The sequence below is a fragment of the Triticum aestivum genome, chromosome 6D, assembly GCF_018294505.1.
Source record: "Triticum aestivum cultivar Chinese Spring chromosome 6D, IWGSC CS RefSeq v2.1, whole genome shotgun sequence".
Lineage (NCBI taxonomy): Eukaryota > Viridiplantae > Streptophyta > Magnoliopsida > Poales > Poaceae > Triticum > Triticum aestivum.
In genome coordinates, this window is record NC_057811.1 from 378,993,888 (window position 1) to 379,001,452 (window position 7,565).

Here is a 7,565-nt window from a genome sequence, read left to right on the forward strand (position 1 = left end):
ACTTGAGTTCCTCTTCAAGCTCCATGTTCCTGGTCATCACCTTCTTCAGATCTAGCATGCTGGCGCACATTTGGTTCTCCTGGCGGCGAATGTGCTGGTTTAACTCCTGGATGTAGGCTGCAATGGACTTGTCCCTCCTGGTGCTGATCATCTCCCATTGCTCATCTCGGCGCCCACATATCTGGTAGATGGTGTCCTTAAGATCCTTGTTGTAAACTTCGCCGATGCGTCCCATGGCGATGTGAGCTGCCATGCTCTTTTCCTAGACTCCAGGTTGGTGCATCAAAGGAAAACTCTATGGGCTCAGTAACTGGCATGAATGTCCTTCCTCGAACATGCACTCGAATCATCCAACGCTCCTCCGCAGGTAAAGTGGCGGTGTAGGTCCCAGTGAAGCTTGGTATTCCGATGTTCAGATACCTAGTGACTTCCTTCAAGTGTCGTCCAAACGGGGTGTCATCATCTGGTTGAGTGAACTTGTTCCTCGGGTCCACCATCTATAGAGTAGAAAATGGAGAAGAGTCAGAAATGACTAGAGAAGAGTGACCTATGGCTTATCTTAGTGGTCGCGTCCTATAGTCAGCGTGTGCTCTGATACCATCTTAACTCATCTCCGGTTAATAACCAATAGCGGAACCTGGATGTTCATATTGGCTCCCACATATTCTACGAAGATCTTTATCGGTCAAACTGCATAACAACGTATGTTGTTCCCTTTGTCATCGGTATGTTCCTTGCACGAGATTCGATCGTCGGTATCTCAATACCTAGTTCAATCTCGTTACCAGCAAGTCTCTTTACTCGTTCTGTAATGCATCATCCCGTAACTAACTCATTAGTCACATTGCTTGCCAGGCTTATAGTGATGATCATTACCGAGAGGGCCCAGAGATACCTCTCCGATACACGGAGTGACAAATCCTAATCTCGATCTATGCCAACCCAACAAACACCTTCGGAGACACCTGTAGAGCATCTTTATAATCACCCAGTTACGTTGTGACGTTTGATAGCACACAAGGTGTTCCTCCGGCATTCGGGAGTTGCATAATCTCATAGTCAGAGGAACATGTATAAGTCATGAAGAAAGCAATAGCAATAAAACTTAACGATCATTATGCTAAGCTAACAGATGGGTCTTGTCCATCACATCATTCTCTAATGATGTGACCCCGTTCATCAAATGACAACACGTGTCTATGGTTAGGAAACTTAACCATCATTGATTAATGAGCTAGTCAAGTAGAGGCATACTAGGGACACTCTGTTTGTCTATGTATTCACACATGTACTAAGTTATCGGTTAATACAATTCTAGCATGAATAATAAACATTTATCATGATATAAGGAAATATAAATAACAACTTTGTTATTGCCTCTAGGGTTGTAGCGATCCGACCTCAGATGGTCAAATCTCTGTGTATAAGTGTCATCCCTGGATCGGTAATGTTGACACACACAGTACTTGAAGGATTTATAACAGAGTTCAATCACACACTTATTACATCGAATGTCTCAAAAGAGAACTTATTACAATAATATGGCTTAATGAAGATGCTCCTCCGCTTCTGAATGCATCACCCCACCCTAATGAGCTTCCCTACTACACCCTCATGCAGCAAGCAAGAATTGATGAGATGGCTGCCCAAGAGGCTCTGAATGAAGCGGCATGGAACGCCCCAGAACCGGCCCAGGTGCAATTTCAGGATAATGGTTGGCCTATGTGGCCTGTGGTTCCTCCGCCATACGCAGGGTTCAGTTTCAGAACGTTCTTCCAGTATGATGGACCGTCTCTGATGTATGGGGTTTTTGGTTGCTCTGTTGGTTCCATGCCCTTCACATACCTCGGCCTGCCAATGGGCACGACGAGGCCCAGTGTCCTTGATCTTATGCCACTAGTTCATGCAGTTGAGCGGAAGACATCCACTGCGCTGTCACTGATGTCATCCGGGGCTAAACTGACCTTGGTCAATTCAGTTGTGACTTCGATGCTGATATATGCAATGTGCACAATCAAAATGCACCCAAAGGTGATTGAACATCTGGACAAGCTGCATAGATATTGCCTCTGGGCTAAAAACTCTGATGACGGGGTCAAAAATAACTCTCTCGCGGCCTGGGAACTTGTCTGCCGCCCAAAACGCTGCAGAGGCCTTGGTGTTATTGATATTAAAACACAGAATGCAGCCCTCCTCCTAAAATATCTATTCAAATTCTATAATCATGAAGATGTTCCCTGGGTGGAGCTTGTTTGGGATGCCTACTACAGAAACAAGATACCGCATGCATCTGAGGCGGTGGGCTCTTTCTGGTGGAAAGATGTGATGCAACTCAGTGGGATCTTCCGAGGGATCACTAAAGTCAACCCCGGGGATGGCTCTAGTGCTCTGTTCTGGAAAGATGTTTGGTTTGATAATACTCAGGATTCCCCAATAATGGATATATACCCACGAGCCTTTTCATTTTGCTTGAATGAGGACGACTCCATTGCTAAGGTTCTTACTTCAACTGACCCAGCCACGATTTTTAGTCTACCTCTCTTGACCCAGGCGAGAGAGGAAATCAAAGAGATCCAGGAGGGGTTGCCGCAAAATCGGCTGGCCGCCGATAGCTGTGATGTCTGGGAATGCATGCTCGGGCGTTTTTCGTCCAAGAAGTTCTATAACCACTGTTACAAACAGGTTGTGGCAGATGAGGTGTTTGGATGGCTCTGGAAAGCTAAAAGCCCGATCAAATTCAAGATGTTTGGGTGGCTACTCCTAGTTGATCGTCTGAATACCAGGAATATGCTCAAACGCAGACATTTTGTTGTCGTGGGGGGCAACTATGCATGCATGTTCTGTCAAAACCCTCCAGAGGAAACGGTGGAACATCTGTTCTTCAATTGCCCCTTTAGTCAACGCTGCTGGGATGTAGTTGGAATGACATGGCCGATAGATGACAACAGACTGGCTCTTCTGCATGGAGGTAGGGATAATTGGAGACAACCTCTCTTCATGGATATCTTTCTCTTGGCTGCTTGGAGTCTTTGGATGGAGAGAAACAATCAACACTTTAGAGGGATCCAGCACTCCTATGGAGCATGGCTAGCTAGATTCAAGCATCTCTTGGAGCTGCTAACACATAACTGCCGAGAGGAACTTCATCCCTTCCTGTCTAATTACATTGTAAATTTGGGTCACTAAGACCGTGGATAGCTAGCATGGCCGGGGGGCCACAAAAACCCTTTGTAACACATATGTAATTGTTCCTTTGTGAGTAATACAAAGTCAGTGGGAGCCTCTCCCACTATCGTCCTTCCTCAAAAAAAATATGGCTTAAGGCCAACTAAATAAGATAACTGCGGAAGCATCGAAGGTAAATGAGTCCATCAACTCCAACGGCATAGCTGAGTGCATGACAACGACCTAGCGCACCTTACTCTTCGTGTGAAAAGTCTGCAACATAATACGTTGCAGCCCGAAACGGGTCAGCACATGGAATATGCTGGCAAAATAACACTGTAGAGCAATGAACAGTAATAGCTACCACTACATGCATATATGGTGGTGGAGGCCATAAGTTTATTTTGCGTAAAGCTAGTTTGTCCCTACAACAAAGGAATATATTTTATTTAACTACAAAGTTGGTTGATAAACATTGAGAAGGTTCCTCCAACTCAATCCCAATTAAGCAATAATTATCAACCCAACAAAATTAATTAAGTAAAGTGATGAGATCAAATCAATAATTCAAGTACCAGATACTCAAAATGTCCATAACCGGGGACACGGCTAATCATGATTTGTTTGTACACTCTGCAGAGGTTTGCGCATTTTCCCCCACAAGACTCGATCTCCGCTGTTGTATTTCTCGCACTTCATGATGATTGAGAAACGGATAACCGAGACACAGTCTTTCCGAAGAGATCCCCTTAACTGATAGATAGGTCGGTACACCTACAATCCCCAACATCTGCTAGCCCATCATGGAAAGGTTTCCCACAACTTACTCAACTATGCCAGAGCCCATAATGGCTTGTGGCTGCACACGGAAGTTTCTAGCATGAATAATCTTATGATCCCTTTGAGCCTGGGTGGCGAACCATGGGATGATCACATGGGTACTTCGGGATATCCCAGGACATCGCTGGATTGCTCCAGGTGCCCAGAAAACGACTGGGTGCTCCAGGGTGCCTCAACCAATCCACCCAGATGTGTATTTAAGTAGCCACCTTAAGTTAACCATTAATTAACAACTCTCACATCTGTCATGGATAGACTCAACCAATCCACGTCTACGAGCGTAGCATAGCAGTATAAGCATAACGTAGAAGTAACTCCCAAGGTTTTAGATAAAGGACCATAGGATCTACCTCATCATCTACTTCCCAATACCCACATGTTAATAGATCCTACTCATGCAATGTTTGAGGGTTGAAACTAATGCATAAAAACTGGGTATTAAAGGGATATGATCAAAGTGTTACTTGCCTTGCTGACGATCTGAAAACCCTAGTGACTCGTAATAGCACGCTTCACACTCCGAAAACTCTATCGCAAACAAACAATAGCATACGTAAGCACACAAGCAGTGGATACAAGGGTAAAACTCGGATGAAAAAGTCCAAATTAAAAATACAAGAGAAAATCTTCGATTTGCAAAAAGAATCAATCGAATCGGAGCTACGAAACTCAAACTACGATCAAAAGAAGTTCAAATTCAAAATCTACTTGAAACCAAATTTTAAATTGTCGAAACCATGTTCAAGTTGATTACTGGAAAGAGGGGAACAAGACGAAGATTTTGGCGTTGGTTTCACTAGATTTGGATAAACCAGCAAAAAGTTGCGAGGGTTTGAAGATCAGGGGCTAATCTGTGATAAAAATAATTGCGGATAGGTCCCTAGCCGAAAATAAAATAAAAGAAAAACGCTAACGAACGAACGTTCGCTATCAGAGATAAACGGGTGAAAACGTTCGCTAACAATGACATTCAAGTGAACGTTCGCTAATTAGCGAACTCAAAAAAACCGATCTAAATCAAAAACCGAAAAAAAACCGTAAACCTAAAAAAACAAACGGTTTTATACCGTTTAGCCGGGGTTGACCGACGGCGGGCGGCGGCGGGACTCCGGCGAGGCGGGGCGGCGTGCGGTGGCGGCGTGGCATCCTGTAGTGGCGGCGCAAGCGGCGGCGGCGGCTGCAGCAGCGCTGGCGGGCGCGGGGTGAAGGAGGAGGCGGCGAGGCGGGGCGGCATATAAAGGGGGTCGGGGGGCTCCGACTTGGGCAGGGGGCGACGCGGGCGGCGTGGCGGCGCGGGACTCCGGCGAGTCCACCTCGGCCACGGCTCGGGAAGGCGGCGGCGCGCGTGGGCCGGCTGGGCCTTCGGCCCAGTCGGGCAAAGACTTTTTTAAAATAATTTCGTCCGAAAGAAAAATCCTAATAAAATAAAAAAATTCTAAAAATGCCAAAAACAATTTTCACCGTTTAAATAAAATATTTAGAACAAAGTGAACATTTTTCTGGCCTAAAATGCAATTTTCAAAAATGCATAATTTTTTCTAATTCAAATAAGATAGCAAATAAAATCCAAATAAAATATTTATTTGATTTTAAAATTTCTCCTCCAATATTCCTGCCATTGTGAGAGGTCATTTTATCTCCTCTCATTTATTTTTAATATTGGAAATAATTGGAGAGAAAAATATTAAAATCAAATTCATCCTCTTTTCAAATTTGAGAAAATTCAAATATGAAAATAAATGAAATGCCCAACTCTCTCCTTGGGTCCTTGAGTTACTTAAGATTTCCAGGATCACAAACAAAATGCAAATAAAATATGATATGCATATGATGACCTATGTATAACATCCAAATTGAAAATTGGGATGTTACAAGGGCATATTTCCTTCACAATGCAGAATAGTGATTAGGGCCAAAGAGATCCATGTGAAGCAATTCAAATGGACGAGTGGTAGTCATGATAGTCTTTGCGGGATGCTTGGCCTTGGTCATCTTTCCAGCTTCACAGGCTCCGCACAGGTGATCCTTGAGGAATTTGACATCCTCGATGCCAATGACATGCTTCTTCTTCGCGAGAGTGTGCAAGTTCCTCATGCCAGCATGACCAAGTCGTCGATGCCATAGCCAGCCTTCTGAAGCTTTTGCAAGTAGACATGTAGCAGGTTGTGGTCCTGTAGAGACATCAACAATATACAGATCTCCTCTCCTAAAGCCTTCGAAGACATTGGAATGGTCAGCTTCCATGATCACAACACAACGATACTTGCCAAAGATAACAACCATATCAAGATCACAAAGCATTGAGACTGACATGAGGTTGAATCCTAAGGACTCGACAAGCATGACTTTGTCCATGTGTCGATCCTTTGAGATCGCAACCTTACCTAAACCCAATACCTTGCTTTTGCCTTGGTCAGCATAGGTGATATGCTTCAGATGCGATGGAGACAAGGGAGCGTCCATCAATAAGTTCTTGTCACCAGTCATGTCATTTGTACACCCACTATCGAGGAGCCACTCAATGGCTTTGGGTTGATCATCCTGCAGATGAATTAGTGTAGCTTATGATCTCATATACTTCATCAGTGAAGAATATGACATCAAATTCATCAGATCAATTTCATCAATCAAGAGCACAGGTAAAGTAGTATGAGGACGTGAGGAATGAAAATTCATTTCTTCATGATTAGCTTGCATCCTTTCAAGCATATTCAGGTCTCCAGTAAATTCTTCAGACGTTTAAGTTCGTTTGGAGACCTGTCCCTGCATAAGAGATTAGTTATTTTTCTTCACCACCCATATCTGGAAGGGTGGCAAAGAGTTCATCATTCTGCGAGCTCCATAAGAGAAAGGTGGCATAGATGCCAATCCACTTTGTTTCATATAGGAGGGGTTAGGGTAAGCATATGAATAAGCAGTTCAAGGACTTGTGACCATAATGATTTGAAGAATAATGCACATATTCATAGCCCTTAGATCTTCCCTGCGAAACAGAAGTGTTAGCACGATGATGTTCATATCAGGACTTTGATCCATTTGAGGAATTTGATCCGCGTGAGGAATGTGGTCCGTATGAGGACTTGGATCCATATGAAGACTTTGGTCCATATGAAGAATTTGATCTGGAGTTCATAATCTTCACAGGTGGTGTCATGGTGACATTCACCTGAAGACATTCAAGGCACCTTTTGGGAACCCATATTTTCTTCATAGGGGGACCATTCCTGCAGTTAGTGCCAACATATCTAGCAAATACTTCACCATTCTGATTTTTGAATAGCTTATAGTTTGAGTCAAATGACTCGTCAGAAGAATGAGGAGATTCACATGTAAAGCCAGATAAAGTAGATGGATCTACTGGAGGTCCCTTTCCAGCAACCCATGAGGTTTTGGGATACTGCTCAGGCTTCCAGTATGTTCCATCAACATTGAGTTTCCTCTCAAAGGCAATGCCCTCTTTCCTAGGGTTCCTGTTGGGGATCTGCTTTTTAAGCACGTCACAAAGAGCCCGATGCCCTTTGAGGCTTTTGTACATGCCTGTCATATACAATTCCTTCAAC